This window comes from Dasypus novemcinctus, chromosome 9 (genome assembly GCF_030445035.2).
Source record: "Dasypus novemcinctus isolate mDasNov1 chromosome 9, mDasNov1.1.hap2, whole genome shotgun sequence".
Taxonomy (NCBI): domain Eukaryota; kingdom Metazoa; phylum Chordata; class Mammalia; order Cingulata; family Dasypodidae; genus Dasypus; species Dasypus novemcinctus.
In genome coordinates, this window is record NC_080681.1 from 114,953,056 (window position 1) to 114,976,832 (window position 23,777).

General features: G+C 42.4%; 1 pseudogene; it reads right to left on the minus strand.

Annotated features, from left to right (window-relative positions):
- Window positions 1–21,874: 21,874 nt before the first annotated feature.
- LOC101417699 (transcription initiation factor TFIID subunit 9-like) lies at window positions 21,875–23,461 on the minus strand (annotated as a pseudogene).
- Between the last annotated feature and the right edge of the window lie 316 nt (window positions 23,462–23,777).

Here is a 23,777-nt window from a genome sequence, read left to right on the forward strand (position 1 = left end):
CAATGCTCTTGGAGGGTGAGGTCTGTAGGTTGGTCAACGCCCAGATGCTTGATAAGAATTGAACCAAGAAAATGGCCATTGGGAAAGCCTGTAGAAAGGGTGGGTCCCTATGAGGCCCCAGGGAGAAGAAACCATCATCTGGAGAATGACTCTCAGACTTGAAATCTAATGGAGTATGCCCTGCAGGTTTACAGAAAGGTAGAGGACCCATAACTCATGTTTCCCTCACAATTTCTCCTTATGATAATACAAATGTTTATCCCTTGTCTGTCCATTTGTGCACTGAAAGCAGAAAAATGGTTTTGTAAGTTTCGGAGGTCTACAACCAGACAGGACTTTGCTCCAAGACAAACTGTATTTCTTTAAACTGATTGTGATATGATTTTGTACTCAGCAATGTATCTAGTTTAGGTTTTTTGAATATTGTAATGTCTTTTTGGAATTCAGAAGGTGGAGTGTAGCAGTTTGTTATTGTTTATGAATTCCAAAAGTAAATATTGGGTTATGTTTGTAAACTGGTCTGTTCTTCTGGGCATATTAGATTATATTAGATTCAGAGGTATGTTAGTCAGCTAAAGGGGTGCTGATGCAAAGTATCAGAAATTTGTTGGCTTTTATAAAGGGCATTTATTAGGGGCAGAAGCTTACAGTTATCAGGCCATCAAGTATAAGTTACTTTCCTCACCAAAGTCTGTTGCCACATGTTGGAGCAAAATAGCTGCTGATGTCTGCAAGGGAATTCAGCTTTCTTCTTCCTCCTAAGGCTCTATGGTGCCAGCTTCTTCCTATCTCAGCTGTAGGCTGGGATAAGTTTTGTCTCTCTCTCCGGGGCTCATTTCTCTCCAGGCTCAGCTGCTCTGCTCTCTCCACAAGGCCAGCTATAAACTATCAGACGAATGACTTGTCTCTCTTCCCAGGGCCTCTGCCATGTCTAATGGAGCCTTCTCCCTTTTCCCACATATCTGTTTCTCTGTGTATTTACTTCCTGGGGCTCCAGCATCAAAAAACTCCAACTAAGTACCCTACCTTGTCATTTTCTCTGTAAGTCCCCGCCTACCAAGGGGGGAGGGACTCAATATCCTACTGACTTGGCCCAATCAAAGCCGTAATCATAATTTAATCAAGTAAAAGTGAAACCTCTGAATCTAATACAATTTAATATGCTCAAAGGAGCAGACCAGTTTACAAACATAATCCGATATCTATTTTTGGAACTCATAAATAATACCAAACTGCATTTGGTACTGTGTCCATTTCTCTTCTTGGAGGAAATGGAGGGAAGAAAAGGGAATGTGTCACAAAGCCCAGGAGAGACCCAGATCTAGAGACAGAACCTCTCAAGTAAAGTGGCATGTTCCCAAGTCCCAATCTAAGAGTCCCCTGTGAAATTTCCAGATACAAAGGCATTAATTCACAATCATTCCAAAAGAAGGTGCTATCTGTAATTCCACCAAATCTATCAGTTCCCAGGAAAATACTTCTATTACTTCAGTTAGGAGGAAAAGTAAATGGGTCAAAATGACCCTCTTGAAGTAGATATATACAAAGAAATGAGCCATAAATTTTTGTATTTATAATTAACCATATCTCCTAGTCATACACACACATTATATAAATGAGCATTTTTTAATTTGCACACCTGGAGTCACTGAATTTCTCCATTTTGTTGAGTAAAACAAGTCACACTTTAAAAATGTACACACCATTTGACCCAATGCCTGGCCTCAAGAATAATCATTACAGTAGAGATTATAATAAGAAACATATTATGGGAAGTGGACTTGGCCCAGTGGCTAGGGCGTCCGTCTACCACATGGAAGGTCTGCGGTTCAAACCCCAGGCCTCCTTGACCTGTGTGCAGCTGGCCCATGCACAGTGCTGATGCGCACAAGGAGTGCCATGCCATGCAGGGGTGTCCCCGCGTAGGGGAGCCCCACGCACAAGGAGTGCACCCCGTAAGGAGAGCCACCCAGTGCAAAAGAAAGTGCAGCCTGCCCTGGAATGGCGCCGCACACACAGAGAGCTGACACAACAAGATGACGCAACAAAAAGAAACACAGATTCCCATGCCGCTGACAACAACAGAAGCGGACAAAGAAAGAACATGCAGCAAATAGACACAGAGAACGGACAACTGGGGCAAGGGGGAAGGGGAGAGAAATAAATAAATAAATCTTTAAAAAAAAAAAAAAAGAAACATATTAAACAACCTAAATGTCCACCAATAGGGTATTTTTCAAATAAACTAAGCTGCCAGCACATCATAGACTAATCTACTATAATAGTCTTATAGAAGATGATCAATTGAAGGAAATGGAATGAAATATACACCATATTATTAAGTGAAAAAAGAGGTAAGTGTCCCATGTCTGTAAAAAGACACATACACAAAGAAAGAAGGAAAGAATAGATATCAAAATGTCAAATTTATTATCTCTGGGCTGTAGGAAATGGAGATGATTTTTATTTTCTTTTGTTTGCATTTTTGCATGTTTGTATTTTTCTGAATTTCAGAAATTGGAAATTTACTATGATGGTAATAAAAAAAAAAGTACCTCTTTTCCCCCCAAAAGATGTAATCAGGACTTGGAACACCTGGTTGTTTGCTCTAAGTCTGTTGCCTAAAAGCTCCTTTCAGCACCAGAATTCACAATATCAGGGCTGGAACAGCATGTTATGGGGAAAGGTCAAATGCTTCATTCCCCAACAGCTGATCTGGACCTTGATTCTTGCCAGGTATGTCACTGGTGGCTCTTACAAGCATATTACTTGGTACCAAGAATGAGGTGGCTGCCATGCTCATTGTTTTGACTTGCCCAAAAAGAAAACTGGAGGAAAGGAACTCAGATTATTAAGAAAAACACCAGAGAAGCGGGTGAGGCTCAAGTGATAAGGCCTCCGCCTATCATATAGGAGGACCTGGGTTTGATCCCTGGGGCTTCCTGGTGAAAAAGAAGAGAAAGCATGCCTGCGCGGCCAGCCAATGCCTGCATGGCAAGCCAAGTGCCCACACGGTGAGTCAAGTATCTGAGTGCCCATGTGGGTGCCCACACGGTGAGCCAGTGCCTGCAAGGCAAGCTGAGTGCCCATGTGGTAAGCTGAGTGCCCACATAGCGAGCCAAGAGCCCATATGGCAAGCCAATGCCCATGCAGTGAGTCAAGTGCCTGCACAAGTGCCCGTGTGGTGAGCCAAGTGCCCGTGTGGTGAGCTGAGTGCCCATGTGAGTGCACATGTTGCCAGCCAAGTGCCCACATTAGTGCCTGTGTGGTGAGCTGCATGCCCATGTGGTGAGCCAAGTGTGCATGTGATGAGCCACTGTCCACGCAAGTGAGTCGTGCAGAAAGATGATGATGCAACAAAAGAGACAAAGGGGAGAGTCAAGGTAAAGCACAGAAGAGACCAGGATCTGAGGTGGTGCAATTGACAGAGAACCTCTCTCCACATCAGAGGTCCCCAGGATCGAATCCCAGTGAATCCTAGAGGAGAAAGATAAGAAGAGAAGACAAAAAGATAAATAGATACAGAAGATCATACAGGGAATGGACACAGACAGCAAAAACAGCGGGGGGGGGGGGGGGTGCGGGGAGGAAGGGAGGGAGAAAAAAACGTTGAAAAAGAAGAAGAAAAGAAAAACACCCAGTAATGCTGCCTGGGGTCATTGCTGCTTATAGCTGTGGCAGTGGTATTACTGTGGCATCAGGAATTTGAGACGGGCTGTCACATGAGTGGCTGGGTCATTTTAATTAAAGATGAAAGAAAGCTATTGTCCCTTTGCTATAGACCTAGAACCTGCACTTGTTCAGCTCTTAGTGAGGCAGAAAGGGCAAACTCACCTTGTCTCACTGTGAGTTCATTCTCCACTGTAGCAGTTTGATATAATTGATGAATTCCAAAAAGAAATATTGGATTATGTTTGTAATCTGATCTGTACCTGGGCGTGACTGAGTTATCATTAGGGTGTGGAGTTCCCACCCAGGCCCCACCCCTCAGTGGGTGAAGACTCACAGATAAAAGGCATGACAAAGGACAGAGTTGGAGCTTTTGATGCGGGGATTTCTGCTGATAGAGTTTGATGCTGAAGACCCAGGAAGTCAGCATGCAGAGGAAAGAGAAGCCAGCCCCAGGAAGGAAGGAACCTTGAAGCCAGAGTAAAGCAAGCCCCAGGAACATAGGAAGCCAGGAAGCCTGAACCCTCACAGACATCAGCGGCCATCTTACTCCAAATAGACTTGGTGAGGGAAGTAACTTATGCTTTATGGCCTGGTATCTGTACGCTCCTACCCCAAATAAATACTTTATAGAAACCAACCAATTTCTGGTATTTTGCATCAGCACCCCTTTGGCTGACTAATACATCTACCCTTTATATTTTTATGCTGTTCAGTGGTTTTGCAATTATAAAATGGTAGCCAAGCAGGTCTCCTTGATGAACAATGATAATTTACATAGCTGGTGGGAGCAATGCATTTGGTAACAGATCACATGAAGACGTAAAAAGGTTAAGGGAGGGAAGGGGCTGTGGCTCAATCGATTGGGCCCCCATCTTCCATATGGGAGGCCCTGGGTTCACGTCCTGGGGCCTCCTTGTGAAGGCATGCTGGCCCGCGCCCATGGAGAGCTGGCGCAGCAAGATGACACAACAAAGGGAGACAAGCAGACACAGAAGAACACACAGCGAATGGACACAGAGAGCAGACAGCAAGCAAGCTGCAAGGGGGACAGATAAATAAATAAATAAATAATAAATAAATAAATCTTAAAAAAAAAAAGGTTAAGGGAATTAATATGACAACCCTTTCCACAACTCAGAATTAAACACTCTTTTCCAATTCTAACCACCACTTACAGGGATCCCTCCAGGGTTTTACAGCTACCTTAACTACCCCCTCCCCTGTATTAATTTAATAGCTAGTACTAGCTTCCTTTTTTCCCCACCTATCTTATATTGTAATTTATCTTATTTTACACTTCAGTCTTGCCTCCTAAAATCTGAGCTCCCTTAGAACAGGGAATATTATTTCTCTGTCCCCAGATCAGGGCTTGGCATTTGAGAAAGATTCATAAATGGATGAATGGATGGATGGATGGACGGATGGACGGATGGACGGATGGATGGATGAATACATCTGCTCCAACAGCACCGTGTAGATATACCCACTCATTCATTTCACAAAAATTTATTGTGGAACTACTAAGTGCCAGGCTCTGACATGGGTACTAGGATGCCAAAGTGAGCAAAACAGACAAAACTCTGCCTTCACAGAGCTTATGTTCTAGCCAGGAGATCATCAATACATAAGGAAACAAACGGGTGTGATTACAGGTAGCCATATCACTATGAAGAAAACATGCAAGTTAATGCAAAAGAGAGTACCTAGGGGTATAGGTAGAAGGAAGAGAAGGTGAGCAGGGAAGGCCTTCCTGAGAAGGTGGCACACTCATTCAATTTTCACAATACTTAAGGGTATACTACTGTCTTAGTTGGCAAAGGCCGCTGATGCAAAATACCAGAAAAGGGTTGGCTTTTATAATAGGAAAGTTATTAGGGGTAAAAAACTCTTGATTTCCTTGCCAACCCCATGGCATGTCCTTAAATTCTTTCATGAGACACAAGCCAACAAGCTAGAAGCCTAGAACCCAGAGCCTTCCATTAACATTATTTGGCTAGCCAAACCAGGAGACAAAGAGAAACAGCTTCACAGTTTTCGACAATCAAGACCAAGTCGCTGGCGGTGGACTTGGCCCAGTGGTTAGGGCGTCCGTCTACCACATGGGAGGTCCGCGGTTCAAACCCCAGGCCGCCTTGACCAGTGTGGAGCTGGCCCATATGCGCAGTGCTGATGTGCGCAAGGAGTGCCCTGCCACGCAGGGGTGTCCCCCGCATAGGGGAGCCCCACATGCAAGGGGTGTGCCCCATAAGGAGAGCTGCTCAGCGCGAAAGAAAGTGCAGCCTGCCCAGGAATGGCACCCGCACCCACACACGGAGAGCTGACACAACAAGATGATGCAACAAAAAGAAACACAGATTCCTGTGCCGCTGACAACAACAGAAGCGGAAAAAGAAGACGCAGCAAAATAGACACAGAGAACAGACAACCGGGGTGGGGGAGGGGGGAAAGGGGAGAGAAATAAACAAATAAATCTTTAAAAAAATAAAGACTGAGTCACTAAAGAGAAATAGGTGAGGGAGAGGGCCCAGAAGCAGTCTCACCTTTTAACTGCCACTGTTAAAGGTACTGTCAGTTTTACCCAAATCCAGGCTCCACATCAGCAGGTATCTGGCCCCAAGCTGCCTCACCATGTGGACCACTGGGGCCTTGCCTCAGGGGAGGGCGGAAGGGGCCTGAAGCCATGCATGAACCATCAACTAGGAGGCCTCGGGTGACCCTTGATGTGGCAGGGCTTCTCTGGACCCCTTAGCCCTGTACCTAGCAGCTACCCAGGGATTTTCCTGGAAGAATGAAGATGGAGGGTCCCACACAAGGTTTCTGCTATGAAGGGACTCTGGGAGCTTCATGTCTAATCTGCTCATACCTAGGAACTCATAAATCAGATTTGGGGCTCACCTGTTACAAATCAGATAACAGTGAAGGGGCTGACCTCACCTTTGTGATGGTAACTACTCTATTCTCCCGTTTGTAACATGACAACTTCTGTGCTCTTTGGCTCAGGATCATATGCAGAGCGATACTGAACATACTAGAAATCCTGACTCATGCCTTATTAGTCATGTGGGGATTTCATCCATTCCAATCAGGATGCTTGACCCGTCTTCCCTCACCTGCAGTAGAAGAGCCACAGGGTTTTACACCTTGTCAGGTAGGGCCTACTTCCCCTGACCAGAAGGAAGTAGCTACAGAAGAATGACCATCACCCTTAAGCACCCCCTGAAGAATAAGAGTGTAAACTCTCTAAGGCAGCAGTTGAGGCAGGTTAGTTTAGGATCAGGAAGACTTGGGTCACAGCTGAAGACCCTACAGACAACATGGCTGACAGACAAAATGGCTGGCAGACCAAAATATGGCTGTGATACCTCACCCAGAAACCTCCTGAGGGATCACACAAGACCCTGGCCATGAGAATCCCATTCAGGGGAAGCAGATGTGGCTCAAATGACTGGGCTCCCACCTACCACATGGGCGGTCCATGGTTCAGTTCCCAGTGCCTCCTAAGGAAGACAGCAAGCCAGTGCAACAGGCAGGTGCAGCAAGCTGACACAACAAGATGATGCAACAAGAGAACAAGAAGAAAAACATAACGAGAGACACTACAAAGCAGGGAACAGAGTTGTCTTAAGTGATTAGGAGCCTTCCTCTCAGTGCATCCTAAAAAAACAAAGAAGATGAACAGATACAGCAAGTGCAAACAATGAGGGGGTGGAGAGAGATAAGTAAATAAAATAAATCTTAAAAAAAAAAAGAATCCCATTCGAGATCAAGGGAAATTCCTGGATACCCTCAAAAGGCTTCACCATTGGCCCCCTGAGAACCGAGAGGCGGGGCAACCAATCAGAACAGCAAACAGCTGGGGTCCCTCCCTCAGCATTATAAAGGGGGAGGAAAAAAGACCTTATAAAGGCCTGACCTGGAGCCCCAAATGCATGTCTCACTCTGCAGCATGCGGTGCATACCTCAGACTGTGTACTTTTCTCATTTTCTTGTTTCTTAATAAACTCTTTACTTCCTTGCCAAAAAAAAAAATTTTTTTTAAGCAATCTAGGGAAGCAGACTTGGCCCAGTGGTTAGGGCATCCGCCTACCACATGGGAGGTCCACGGTTCAAACGCCAGGCCTCCTTGACCCGTGTGGAGCTGGCCCACATGCAGTACCGATGCGCAGCAAGGAGTGCCCTGCCACACAGGGGTGTCCCTGCGTAGGGGAGCCCCACGTGCAAGGAGCGCGCCCGGTAAGGAGAGCCGCCCAGCACGAAAGAAAGTTCAGCTGCCCAGGAGTGGCGCCGTGCACACAGAGAGCTGACACAGCAAGATGATGCAACAAAAAGAAACACAGATTCCCGTGCCACTGACAACAACAGAAGCAGACAAAGAAGAATACGTAGCAAATAGACACAGAGAACAAACAACTGGGGTGGGGGTGGGGGGGAAGGGAAGAGAAATAAAATAAATAGATCTTTTTTTAAAAAAAAAGCTATCTAAGGACTCACCTGGACTTCCGGGAAGATGAAGGATTAGAGAGACACAGGACTCATCTCTCCCAGATGAATAGCTAAAGAAGAGACAGAAATGACCTAAAAAAATGTTCTAGAGTTCAGGACACCCAGGAAAGGCTGAACAACACCCAGAAGAGAGAGGGGCACAGGAAAGGAATCTCAACAGAAAGACCATCGAGAGAAGCTGGGGGTGCAGCTGCTGGCAACCTCCCCCACCCTGTGAACAAACAAATCTGACTGGTGGCTACAGACAGCGGGGACCACAGGTGTCTACCTCCCCAGAAAAGGTGAGAGAGAAAATGCAGCCTAAGTCTCATTTAGCTTTCGGCCAACAAATCTAGTCTGCTGGGTCCCATGAGCTCTTTCAGGCTGGACAGGGCCGTGCCATTGTTTGCCCTACATGAGATCCAACTTTTACAAACAGCCTCCACACTGACCTGGGCTGGTTGGTGAGGTCGCAAAGGGGAGCGGAATTATTTCCTACTCAGGGAAAGGGAGGGGCTGCCAGCAAAGGATGGAAAACAGCCTCTGAGAAATTTTGATTTGCCAGGCTCTGAATAGCCTTGAGGCAAGATCCTTTGTCACATTTTTACAGTTGGCTTTGGGTGAACACAACTCCAACTAGGATTTGAACTGAGGACTGCTGAAGAGCACCATCTGCTGGTGGGCCAGGGAGTGCATGTGAGGAAATTAAAAGTATATACGTGAGGTTTTCTCAGGCCTTTACAGATCCCTCCCCAAGGTCCTTGGCAGCAGGTATGCAATGCATCACTGGGTCCATGGTCCAGACCTGAGCAACTGAACAGGGTTAATCCTGAAGAGCTAGATTAGGTTGAACCAAGAATCAAAGAATGGCCATAACAAAGCCTCCCACCACTAAATCTCTATGCAAGAGAGAGAAAGTGAGCATCAGAGTAAACTCACCTTCATAATCAGATGCCTGGACATCAATAAAAAATTACAAGCCATACTAAGAAAATGGAAGATATGTGTACTAGTCAGCTCAGTCAAAGGGATGTTGGTACAAAATAACAGAAATCTGTTGACTTTTATAAAGGATGTTTATTTGGAGTCGAAGTTTACAGTTACCAGTGCATAAAGCATAAGTTACCTCCCTCACCAAAGTCTATTGTCATGTGTTGGAGCAAGATGGCTGCCAACGCCTGCCAGGGTTCAGGCTTCCTGGGTTCCTTTCTTCCAGGGGCTCATTTCTCTCCAGGCTCAGCTCCTCTGCTCTCTCCACAAGGCCAGCTGTAGACTATGAGGCAAAGGGCTCATCTCTCTCAATCCAGTATTATCTACTATGCCTAGAGGGGAAAACCAGTTTACAAACATAATCCAATATCTATTTTTGAAATTCATAAAAAATATCAAACTGCTACAATATGGTCCAAGAAAAGGAATATATCAAAGCCCCAGGATTTGAGTCAGCTAGTCAATGATATTCATACAAATCTCCTAAATCAAATCAATGAGGTGAAAGACAATAGGCTAAAGAGATAAAGGACATTAAGAGGATTCCAGTCAAGCACAAAGAAGAACTTGAAAACCTGCATAGAAAAATAACAGAGCTCATGGGAATGAAAGACGGAATAGGTGAGATCAAGAACACATTAGGGGAAGTGCATGTGGCTTAATCAATTGGGCTCCTGTCTACCATATAGGAGGTCCAGGGTTTGATGCCCAGGGCCTCCTGGTGAGTGCACGCTGTTCCACGCAGTGAGCTGGCCCACACAGAGTGCCAGCCCACGCAGGAGAGCCGCCCTGCGTGAGAATGCAATCTCACGTGGGAAAAGCTGTCCCATGCAGGAGTGTCGGCCAACGCAGAGAACTGGTGCAATGAGATGATGCAACAAGAGATACAGAGAAGATAAAATAAGAAGACGTAGCAGAACAGGGAGTTGAGGTGGCACAAGAGAGTAATAGCCTCTCTCCCACTCTGGAAGGTCTCAGGATCAGTTCCCAGAGTCGCCTAATGAGAACACAAGCAGACACAGAAGAACACACAGCTAATGGACACAGACACCAGACAATGGGGAGAATGCATGGGGGGAGGGGGGGGGGAAGGGGAGTAAATTAAATAAATAAATCTTTTTTTTAAAAAAAGAACACAGTAGAGAGAAACAGATGTAGCTCAAGTGATTAAGCTCCTGCCTATCACATGGGAGGTCCTGGGTTCAGTTTCCAGTGCCTCCTGGAGAAGATGAGCAAGACAGCAAGCCAGCATGATGGGCAGGTGCAACAAGCTGATGCAACAAGATGACACAACAAGGAAACATAAAGAGGAAAGACAATGAGAGACACAACAAAGCAGGGAACTGAGGAGGCTCATGCCATTGAACGCCTCTCTCCCACATGGGAGGTCCCAGGTTTGGTTCCTGGTGTCTCGTAAAGAGAAGATGAGCAGACACAGAGAACACACAGTGAATGGACACAGAGCAGACAGCAAGTGTAAACAACAAGGTGGAGGGAATAAATAAAATACATCTTTTAAAGAAACACATTAGAGAAGACTGAGGGAAGATGAAGACAGACTAACAGGTAGAACTGAATGCTCTGACAAAAACAATGGAGAAAGAGCCAAAACTGTTCAAGGGACCTGCTTTGGGGGTCAGTAGATCAGGATAGTGCTACACAACTCCCAGGAGGTTGATGAACAGACAGATGAGGAAGCAAAAATGACAAATGTGAGTTACCAAGTTCCTTTGGCAGCCTGGAAGGGTTCTACTCCCCCACCCCCACGGTATTAAGCTAGGGTAAAACACCTGGCTCATGCCAGCCACCTGAGAAGAGAATAGACATCTTCCTCCCTGTCAAGTTGTTTCAAGGTAAAAGGGAGGGGAGGTCAGGGTGATTTTCTTCCATGAATTTGGCCAGCAGAGCCTGCTTTGAATCTCTGATCTGGAGATTCAACACAGGAACACAGGAAAGCCAAAACTGAAAAACCTCCCTCGAAAGGTTCACTGACTAGCACCATCTGTTGGCCAGTCTGGAAATTGCATGGGCAAAAACTGTTCATGGTCTCTGTATCCAGCCCCTGGGAGAAAATCTGTGCCCCACTAGTGAGTCCCTGGCCCAGTTTTTGAAAACTTAAGCTGGGCAATTTTAAAAGACTTAGAATAAGTTGATCCAAATATCAAAGAGCTGTGGAGAAAATAATAATAATAATAGTCAAGAGAAAGAAATTAGCATCAGAGTAAATTCACCAACATATTCAGATGCCTAGATATCAGCAAAAAATTACCAGCCATAACTGGAAGCAGGAAAAGATGGCCCAGCCAAAAGAACAAACCAAATATCCTGAAAAGATATGGGATTTAATACAATTAATCAGTGAAAATCACACAACTCTCCCAAATCACTTCAAAGAATTTAAAGAAAATATGACTAAAGAAATAAAGGATATTAAGAAGACACTGGGAGAGCATAAAGAACAATTTGAAAGCCTGTAAAGAAAAGTAACAGACCTTATGGGAATGAAAGACATGATGAATAAAATTAAAAATACTTCAGAGGCACATAAGAGCAGATCTGAATTTCTTGATGGCAGAATTAGTGATTTCAAAGACAGATCATAAGAACTGGAAAAGACAGAATAAGAGAGTGAAAAAAATGGAACAGGGTCACAGGGAATTGAATGACAATGCAAAACACACAAACATTTGCATTATTGGTGTCCCAGAAGGAGAAGAGAATGGAAAAGGGGCAGAAAGAATAACTGAGGAAATAATGACCAAAAACTTCCCAACCCTTATGAAGGGCATAAATATTAATATCCAAGAAGGACAACACACCCCAAGCAGAATAAATCCAAACAGACCTAGTCCAGACACCTACTATTCAGAATGACAAACATCACAGATAAAAAGAGGACTCTGAAAGCAGCAAGAGAAAAGCAAAGCATCACATACAAGGGAAATGCCATAAGATTAAGTGCTGCCCTCTCATCAGAAACCATGGAGAAGAGAAAATAATGGTATGATGTATTCAAGGTACTGGAAGAGAAAAACTGCCAGCCAAGAATTCTGTATCTGGCAATGCTATCCTTCAAAACTGAGGGTGAGTTCAAAGACAAAAAAAAAAACGGATAGAATATGTTACCAAAAGACCCAGATTTGTAAGAGATACTAAAGGGAGTGCTGCAGACTGAAAGGAAAAAACCATGGAGGCAAGAGAATTGGAGAAGAGATTTGAAATAAAGATTATAAGAAGACAGACAACAGAATAATATAACAGAGAGCCAAAGGAAAAATGGATGAAGCAAGTAATGCCATTACAATAATAACACTGAGGAAGCGGATGTGGCTAAGGTGATTAGGGCCTCTGACTAACATATGGGAGGACCCAGGTTTGATCCCTGGGGCTTCCTTGTGAAAGAGAGGAGGAGGAATTGTGCCTGCACGGTGAACCAGTGCCTGTGTGGTGAGCTGAGTGCCTACACGATAAGCTAAGTGCCTGAGCAGCAAGCCAAGTGCCCATGCAGTGAGCTGAGTACCTGCATGATGAGCCAAGTGCCTGCAGAAGTGCCCATGTGGTGAGTTGAGTGCCTGCATGGCAAGCCAGTTCCTGCGCAAGTGAGTCATGCAGCAAGATGAAGACACAGCAGAAGAAAGACAAAGAGGAGAGTCAAGGTGAAGTGCAGCAGACCAGGAGCTGAGATGGCACAATTGACAGGGAACCTCTTCTACATCAGAGTTCCCCAGGATTGAATCCCAGTGAATCCTAAAGAAAATAAGAGAAGGGAAGACAAAAAAGAAATAGATACAGAAGATCACACAGTGAATGAATAGACAGCAAGAACACCAGGTGGGGGATGGGGAGGAGAAAAATAACAATAATAATAATAACACTGAATGATAATGGATTGAACTCCCCAACCAAAACACATAGACTGATAGAATGGATTTAAAAAAATATGAGCTGTCTATATGTTGTCTACAAAAGACCCAGCTTGGACATAAGGACACAACCAGGTTAAAAGTGAAAGCTTGAGAGAGACAACCAGCAAGATGGTGGCAGAGTAAGGAGCTCCCAGAGTCAGCTCCTGCTACAGGGCAGTAAGTAAACACCCAGAGTTTTCTGGAGCTAGCTGAAGCACCAGTTTGGGGGCTCCAGGAGACCAGAAGAGCACCCTGCAATATCCTTGAAGGAATGGAAGGAGGAGACTGCCCACCTGCAGAAAAGATTCCTAAGTAGAGCACTCCACACCACAGAGTGCCCATCCTCCACTGGAGGCACAAGCCACTTCAGGACCTTTTTTTTTAAAGTCATCTCCAGACTTTAAATCCTATTACCTCGCTACAGTGGTGAAAACAGCATGGTACTGGCATAAAGACACACATAGACCAATTGAACCAAATTGATGGTTCAGAAAAAGACCCTCACATTTTGGTCAAGTGATTTTTGACAAGCATATCAAACACACCAAACTCAGGCAGAACAGTCCATTTAACAAATGGTGCTGGGAGGACTGTATATTCTTAGCTAAAAGAAGGAAAGAGAACCCCTGTCTCACACCTTATCCAAAAAGTAACTCAAAATGGACCAAAAACCTAAATGTAAAAGCAAGAACCATAATGCTTCTAGTAGAAAATGTAGGAAAATATCTTCAAGACCTGGGGGCAGGTGGTGGATTCTCAAAGGAGATAAGAGGAGGACTGAGATGGACTACTAATGTTTAATATATGTAGAAGTTTTAATTAGCTTTCCTGTAAAAGTGTAGAAATGTATAGAGTGGATGGTAACACATAGTGAGTAACAGCTAGTTTATAAATGGGTATGTGGCTGCAAATGGTAGTCTAGGTATGTAAATGCCAATTGACAAAATGCTAGAAAATAATGTAGGAACTGAAGAGCACAGTGAACCAAGAGGTGGATGAGAATTGTGGCTGATGCTACAGATGCAAGTGCCCTTTGTAAGCTAGAGCAAATGCCCATCACTATTATTGCAGGGTGGTGGGAATATGGAGAAGCATGGGAAAAATACAACTGGAGTGACCTATGGACTGTGATTAGCAGTAATAATGTAATATTCTTGCATCTATGTCAAAGATGTACTGTGTTGATAATGGGGCAGTATGGTAAATGTGTGCCAAATGTACCCTGTGGACGTGGTAACAATCAGATGATATTATCTTATAATCTGTAACCAATGTTCCACCACAGTGTGGTGTGTTGATAGAGGGGTGTTGTTTGGGAATTCTGTACATGTGCATGATTGTTTTGTAAGTTTACAACTTCTGTCATAAAAATATTTTTTAAAATAATAATAATGTGGGTTGGGGGGAAAATACACCAAATATAAGACAAGGACTATAAATAGTAGTAAAATTTTGACAATATTCTCCCATAATTTGTGAAGAAATGTCTCATGACAACACATGGTATTGGTGGAGGGTTGATGTATGAGACCCCTGTATGATGTTATGCATGTTTGCTTTGTAAGTTCACAACTTTTACTATACACTTATTGTTTATGTATGTTTATGTATAAATGATATACTTCAATAAATTTAGAAATTTTTTAAAAAAATCAATTTTGTTGATACATATTCATAAAGTATACAATCTAAAAAAAAGTAAAAGTTTGGGAAAAGATATTCCATTTAAATATTAATTAAGCAATAGCTGAAGTAGACCAGATAAATGTAAAATAAAATCATTATAGTATATGAACATAAATTGCTCAGAGCAACTGGAAAATTGTTCCTGTGATCAGTATTCAGTAATTTTTTTCATACAAAATAAACACTTTCCTTTAATTGAAGAGGACTGGAGAAGAGATAATATTTTGGATACTTCATTTTTCTTTAACCCTTTCTTATTCATACTCTTTAAGTAAAATTATCTATCTGGGTCAGTATCATGACTACTGTTGAATAAGATTTTGAGTTCTTTTACCTCATAAAATTATTAGTTGCCAAATTGTTATCTGCTGTAATTCATTCTGATAAGATGTGAAGAATCCCAAAATAGGAATTTGATTATCTAGAAAGAATTATGGCCTAAATTAAATAAGTAACCCAATAATTTCTTTCTTTCTTAGAGATTATTACATCCAATAGATAACGCTATAATATAAAAATTAGAATTGTTATAATTAATTTCTATTATATTTGAATTATTATTTACATCTATAAAGATTTGTTGCTATGTTATCTATTTTTTACAATTAATTTTTTAAATTGTAACCTGGTCTTGCACTCTTTTAATATTTGTCATTCTTTCAATCTATTTTTCTATTTATTTTGCAATTGTACAATAAAGGAGTTTTTAACAGTTTTTAAAAAGCCTTTATTTACACACTTTGGATAGATCACATGGTAGGAGAATATATCTCAATAAAATTGCTTAATAAACAAATAAATAATTGTGCAAAAATATCTAGAAATAGCAGCTATGTACAGCAGGGGAAATAGAGATTGAGAGGTGAGGAATTTTCTTGTTTGTCTGTATTTTGTTTATTATTATTACTGAAATAATGAATAATGATTGAAGGAATGTGCACACAACTATGTGATTTACCAAATACCATTGATTGTACACTTTGGATGAATTGTATGCTTTATTAATAAATATCAATAAAATTGATTTGTTTTTAAAAATCACATCAGAGGAAGCGGATGTGGCTCAAGCAGTTGAATGCTTGCCTCCCACATGGGAGGTCCTGGGTTTGATTCCTTTGGCCTCCTGAAAAAACAAAACAAACAACAAGCAAAACAAATGAAAAAACCAATTCAGGGAAGCTGATGTGGCTCAGTGATTGAGCACTAGCTTCCCACATGCAAGGTCCCAGGTTCAATCCCAGCTCCTGGTACCTAAAAAATTTTTTTCTTTTAATAAAAATTAGATGCATACAACAGATATGAAATGATTGAAGAAAGAATAATTGATGCAGAAGACAGAACATCTGAAATAGAAGAGGGAGAACAGAGAGAAAAAAGAACAGAAAAACTGAGCAGGGGCTCAGGGAGTTGAATGACAACATGAAGCACAGCAACATACATGCCATGGGAGTTCCAGGAGGAGAAGAAAAGGGAAAAGGGCAGAAAGAGTATTTGAGGAAATAATGGCTGAAAATTTCCCAACTCTCATGAAAGAAATGAATTTACATGTCCACATGATTATCTCCACTGATGCAGAAAAGGTATTTGACAAAATCCAGCATTCTTTCTTGATAAAAACACTTCAAGGGAAGCAGCCTTGGCCCAGTGGTTAGGGCGTCCGTCTACCACATGGGAGGTCCACGATTCAAGCCCCGGGCCTCCTTGCCCCGTGTGGAGCTGGCCCACGCGCAGTTCTGATGTGCGCAAGGAGTGCCGTGCCACAAGGGGTGTCCCCACGTAGGGGAGCCCCACGTGCAAGGAGTGCACCCTTATAAGGAGAGCCGCCCAGCATGAAAGAACGTCCAGCCTGCCCAGGAATGGTGCCACACACACGGAGAGCTGACACAACAAGATGACACAACAAAAAGAAACACAGATTCCCGTGCCGCTGATAACAACAGAAGCAGACAAAGAAGAACACGCAGCAAATAGACACAGAGAGCAGACAACTGGGGCAGGGGGGAAGGGGAGAGAAATAAGTAAATAAATCTTTAAAAAAAAATGAGTCTAAAAAAAAACACTTCAAAATGTAGGAATAGAAGGAAAGTCCCTTATTGCACAAAAACATCATACTCAATGAATCAAGAACAAGACAAGAACGCCTACTCTCACCACTGTTATTGAACATGGTACTAGAAGTTTTAGCTAGAGCAATTAGATGCGGTCACCCCTCGGGCTGAAGTGTGGTTTGCTGGCCTGGCAGGGGAGCGGCCGCGGTAGGCCTAATTCCGCTGCCCCATAATAGGGTGGTTGGTCGGGCCCACCGCCACCCCTGAAGGAAGCTTGGCATGGGCGCAGAGTGCCCTCGGGTCTCCCCTTCTCGGCAGCCATGCTTCCGCGGCCGCCCCTCCTCCCAGATGGCGCCACCCGATGCCTTGTGGGGCGGCACCCTTCTTCTTCCTTCTCCCTGCGCAGGCGCAGGGCAGAAAATTCCAGTCTGCCCTTTTCCCCTCCCCCGACAGCAGCAACAGCCAGGCGTGGGCGGGAAACTCAAGTCTGCCCTCCACCCCAGCAACAGCAGCCACCAATCCCTAAACCCTGCCCCTTCCCCCAGCAACAGCGACAGCCAATCCCTAACCACCACCCCTCCCCCGTCCAGTACCGCCCACTGACCTTTCGCCGGCAACCAATCAGAACAGGGCGTGGCTTCGACCAATCAGCCTTCCCCAGCCCCTATAAAACTGTTGCCTCTCCCTCAATAAAGTGGACTTGCGTGTTTACCTTGTCTCCGCGGTAGTTCTTCTGCCGTGCGCCCTCCAGTCCTGAGAGCCCCCGACAAGGGCCTGGCCTCCCTTGTCCCCAGTTCGTCGCCTTCTTCTCCGGGCGACCCCTTCGTCGCCTGCTTCTCCGGGCGACCCCTTCGTCGCCGGCTTCGCCGGGCGACCCCGTCAGCCGAACCGGGCAACCCCTTGTGAGACCGATCCCTCGTCTGCTGCCGGACCGACCCCTCATCCCAAGTGGGACCGACCCCTCGTCCCAAGCGGGACTGACCCCTCGTCCAGAGCTGGACCGACCCCTCGTCCGCAGCCAGACCCCACCTCTACCGACCGAGCAAGCCGCCGCAATTAGATAAGAAAAAAAGAAGTCATCCAAATAGGAAAAGAGAAAGTAAAACTCTCAGTATTCACAGATGACATGATCCTATATTTAGAAAATTCTGAAATGCCTACAACAAAGCTTTTTGAGCTAATGAATGAGTTCAGCAAAGTGGCAGGATTTAAGATCAAAACACGAAAATTAGGAATGATTCTTTATACTAGTATTGAACAATCTGAGGAGGAAATCAGGAAAAACATTCCATTTACAATAGCAACAAAAAGACTCAAATACCTAGGAACCAATTTAACCAAAGAAGTACAGGGCCTATATGCAGGAAAATTCAAAACACTGCTAAAAGAAATCAAAGAACACCTAAACAAGTGGAAAGACATTCTGTATTCATAGATTGGAAGACTAAATATTGTGAAGATATCAATCCTACCCAAATTGATTTATAGATTCAATGCAATATCAATCAAAATTCCAACAGCCCACTTTATAGAAATAGAGAAGGCAATTACCAAATATGTTTGGAAGGAAAGGGCACCCAAATAGCTTAAAATATCCTAAAAAAGAAGAGGGATATCAGAGGACTCTCACTGCCTGATCTTGAAACATATTACAAAGCTTCAGTGATCAAAACAGCATGGTTCTAGCATGAAAATAGACACATTGATCAGTAGAATAGAATTGAGAATACAGAAATAAACCCTCACCTACACAGTCAACTGGTTGTTGACAAACCTACAAAGTCCACATTACTGGGACAAAACAGTCACTTCAACAAATGGTGCTGGGAGAATGGAACATCCATAATGGAACGAAGGAAAGAGGACCTCTATTTTACTCCCTATACAAATATCAACTAGAAATGGATCAAAGACCTAAATATAAAAGCCAGTACCATAAAATGAAAAGAAAAGGTAGGAAAACATCTTCAAAATTTTGTGGTAGGTGGTGGTTTCTTGAATCTTACACCCAAAGCACGAGCAACAAAAGAAAAAAATAAATAAGTGGGGTGTTCTCTAAATTAAACACTTTTGCCCCTCACAGGACTTTGTCAAAAGGATGAAAACAAAGTCAATTCAATGGGTGAAAATATTTGGAGATAACATCTCTGATAAGGGTTTAATATTCATGATATATAAAGAGACCTTACAACTCAACAATAAAAAGACAAAATGACCCAATTTAAAAGAAATGGGCAAAAGACTTGAGTAGATATTTGTCCAAAGAAGAAATACAAATGACAAAAAAAAAAAAAACATGAAAAATTGTTCAACATCACTAACAATTAGGGAAATGCAAATCAAAGCTACAATGAGATTTCACACCTATTAGAATGGCCACTATTAAAAAAACATAAAACTGAAAGTGTTGGAGAGGATGTGGAGAGATAGGAAAGCTTATTCACTGTTGGTGGGAATATAGAATGGTAAGGCCACTGTAAAGGATTGTTTGGCATTTCCTAGTGAAGTTGAATATAGATTTGCCATGTGACCCAGCGATACCACTACTAGGTATATACCAGAAGAATTGAGAGCAGAGACATGAACAGACATCTGCACACAGATGTTAATAATGACATTATTCACAATTGTCGAAAGATGGAAACAACCCAAGTGTCCATCAACTGATGAGTGAATAAACAAACTGTAATGTGTACATATGATGTAATATTATGCAGCTGTAAGAATAAATGAAGTTGCAAAGCATATAACAACATGGTTGAACCTGGAGGACATTATGTTGAGTGAGGCTGGCCAGACCAAGAAGACAAATACTGTATGATTCCGCTACTATGAAGAAAATATATTGTGTAAACTCATGTAGTTAATAACTAGAATATAGGTCACCAAAAAATAGAATGAAATTAGAGAATGGAAAGCTGAGATTTAATCTGTGCAGTATTGGTAAAAAGGTTGTTCCTAAATCTTTGGAAATGAACAGAAATGGTGGAAGCACATCACAATATTATAACTAGCAGTGCTAATATATGAGTATGATGGTTAGGCTAATTTGTCAACTCGGTCAGGTAATTGTGCCCAGTTGTTTGGTCAAGCAAGCACTGGGCTAATTGTAATACAAGGGCAGTTATGGACTTTAGTCACCATTGACTTTACTGCAGTGGTAAATCATAGATAGCTGATTACAATTATATCATTCAAGGAGATTGCCATCAGCAGTGAGTGATGCTTTATCCAATCAGTTGAATGCCTTAAAAGTGGAAGTGATTCCAGCATTGAGTGAGAATTTCCCAGCTCGTCTTTGGACAGCCAGTGTCTCCCAGAACTCATTAAGGACCTTCACTGGACTTTCATTGGAGCCCCTGGTTGCAGCCTGCCTGTGGAACCCGGACTTATCCCCACGGTCACATGAGAGACTCTGGTAAAATCTCTTACTATCAACAGGTATCTCTTACTGATTCTGTTTCCCTAGAGAACCCCGACTAATACAATGGGTATGGCAGTGGTTGAAAAGGAAAGTCTAAGTTCACCTATATTACTAGAAGAAAAGCTAAAAAAATATAACATGGGACTGTATACCAACCCTAAACCTCATGTGAAATATGAATATGGGTAATATTGCATATATTAGATTGTTTTTCTTTGAAACTAAGCAAATGTACATTAATGTTATATGATGTTAATATCAGGCAAAAATACAACCAAAGCAAAATATGAACAGTAGTGTATAGTAATATATTACTCATCTTCCATGAAGGGTAAAAAAAAAGAAGGAATATACAAAGTGAAAGACATTAGACAAAAGGTACTACATACTGTTTGACTCCATCCATACAAAATATAAATACCAAAATATAAATACAAATAAATTAGAAAAACGAAAGCACAATAGCAGCTATGTATGGCAGGGGAAGCCTAAAGAGATTGAGAGGCGATTATTAAGGGATAGAGCTTTTTTTGTTTGTCTCTTTTTTGTTTACTGTTATTATTGGAATAATGAAGATGCTCTAATAACAATTGAAGTGATGACTGTACAACTGTGATTATATCATATACCTTTGATTGTACACTTTAGTTGAATTGTATACTTCGGGTGGATTGTATGTTTTAATATGTATCAATAAAATTTATTTAAAAAACAGAAATGATCTAATCAAGTGATCTAATCAAGATCTCTTAAACAAATTTAATACATTCAAATCTAATGAGCTACCCACAGGAATTGATTAGTTCAAAAACAGAATCTTTTTTTGGAGAGTCACCAAATTCAGACCTTCACGCTCCATCGGCTGAATCCCAAAAAGTCACGTTCTTTCCATAGACAAAATCATTCATTATATCACAATATTTCAAAAAGCTCTCAATCATTTCAGTAGCAATACTAAGTACAAAATCTTGTAAAAAATCAGTTATAGGCATGCAGTTTTTCTTGAGTCAAAATTCTCCTTTGGCTGTAGACCTGTGAAACTTAGAAAACAAGGCATCTGCTTCCAATATATAAAGGAGGGACAGGCATAGGATAAACATTTGCATTATCATAGGGAGAAATTGGAAGGAAAATAAGCATCATAGGTTAGTGTAACACTAGATGCTATAACAAATAGACTCTAAAATTTCAGAGGCTTATCACAACAAAAGTTTGTTTTCTCTCACTCAGCAGTCCAATGAGGGTGCTCAAAGTCCTGCCTGAACAGAACTGAGTACACGTCCTCAAATCCTTACAAATCAGCTTCATAGGAATTTTTTTTGAGGTGACTTATTTTATTAGTAATAATGAATAGATTATAACAACTTGACTTGTTGAAACTGTTGTCTCTGTTGGTGATAAGAGGGAAACCGCTTCTGAAAATAGAATTGCTGAAGTATCAACAAATTGATGAATGACACCTTTCTTTTACACTTAAAAGCTGATGAAAAACCACTACTAATGCTCTTAAAGAAAATCCTACATCTCAGTTTAAAAGTATGGTACCCATATTTACTCATTAAATACTAATTAAGTTTTCTAAAACAGATCTTGAAAAGATCCAGCATGCATGTTTAGCTACAATGGATTCAAGACCAAGTGTACATGTTACATGTATCAAGGCTAGATTACAAATTACCATAGTCATCATTATCATTGTCATTGTCATCATCATCTTCATGTTTTCTTTTGAATACATCTGATGATTCATTGGCAGTATTTCGTGTTAACACCATGTTAGTGGTAATAAGAATGTTTTTGGACCCAACTAACGATGGATTAATTAGAGCTTTCTGAACTGCTGATGTTGCAGGAATGGATGCTTTCACAGCTGGTAACTGTGAAGTTGGCATCTGCACTGTAAACCTTTGCCCTGTGAGAGACATTGATGCCCATACTTTAGTTGAAACAGAGAGGGTCTGTGAGGTTGGTGTGGCTAGTGAGGGGGCACTTGGTATGCTACAGAACCTGCACTTAACTGGGGAACTGAAGACAGCTGGTAAGAAAGGGAATCAATAGATGGATCTGGAACTTGGAGAGAAGTCCACGTGGATGTTGATGCCCCCAAGATGGCTGCTGGAAGACCCTCCCAAAGATTCTGCCATTCAGAACAAGATTTCCTCCGGAAGGCAGGAGAAGCCCCGGATATTCCCCAAGGATTTTATCATTGGACTCTCCCAGGGGATTGATGGGTGGGGTAATAAGTCAAAACAGCAAACAGCTGGAACTCCCCCCCCTGCCATTAGCAAAATGGTGGAATAATTAATGGTTCAAAAAGCAGACACAAGACCTCAACTTGCTCTCTTGCCTTTGGACCCCGCTCTTGCCATTGCCATGTCCCAGTGCCAGTTCCAGTGCCAGTCTATGTCCCTGTTCCTGCCCTCTGCTCCCTGCTCTCATCATTTTTTCCCTTCCATGATGGCCATGCAAGTAAAACCTGGGCATTTATAATCTATAATGGGGAATTATAGTCTGTAAATCAGCCCTCTTTATCACTTTTCAGTCCCTTCCTCTCCACCTGGGACCCACAATGTGTTATTTTCTTCCATTTCTCTTCTCTCCCTACCTTAATAAATTACTGGCCTAAGTCACCCAACATGCTCTTGAAATTCATTTCTGCAGCATAGTCAAGAACCTAGACAATATCCAGTAGCAGAACTGTTACTCTTCCTGCAGAAGTAGATGACTTTTTTTTTTAGACTTAAGTGTATAGTTAAGCAGTATCTATCAGGAGTCAGCCTAGGACCTGGATATGGCTTAATCAATGGCAAAGAAATTTATTTCTTTGCCTTGCAATATCTAATAAAAAAACTTCTTGGGGGAGGAAAGGTAAAAGAATGGTCAGTGTAACACCAGATTGCCAATCACATCATCTGCATCAACAGAAGTTTATTACTATGGCTTGAATAAATTTTTGCATCATCTAGAATTGTGGTCACATATTGGAGGGCAAACTCCACCATCTAATTTATAACGCTTAGCTCATATGATGTAATCCCCATATCCTTCAGGATTTGTGTCAGTATATGTAAATCTTTTGGCATGTTCTTGGGAGAAGCCATCTCACCAGACTCCTTAATAACCAGTGATCAGACCTCTTTGGCTAAATCACCCACATTAATGTATTTCAGTCCTGATCTTGATGCAAGTTCTTTGCCTAGTGTAGTTTTTCTAACCCCTGGTGTCCCAGTGAGCAGGTTGTTTGGCTGCAACATGGTCCTCACCACAATGACTCCGAGCCTTTCATGGGATTTTGATCTCCTGCCTCTTCTTGCCTCTCCAGAAGGGTATAGTTTTTACTGCACTGGATATTTACTCCTAGGAAGGTTCATTACTATAGGAAGAGGAATATTAGGCTAGAATGACCAAGAGTCCCAAGGAATTTGTTTTAAAAAGGGGGGTGGTGTACTCCCAGGAGGATGGTGAACTAGAAAGACATGGGACTCTCTTCTCCTCCAGAAAAATAGCTAGAGAATAGGCTGGAATGGCCTGGAAAAAGATCTTCTAGGGTTTAGGACACCAGGTAAAGGC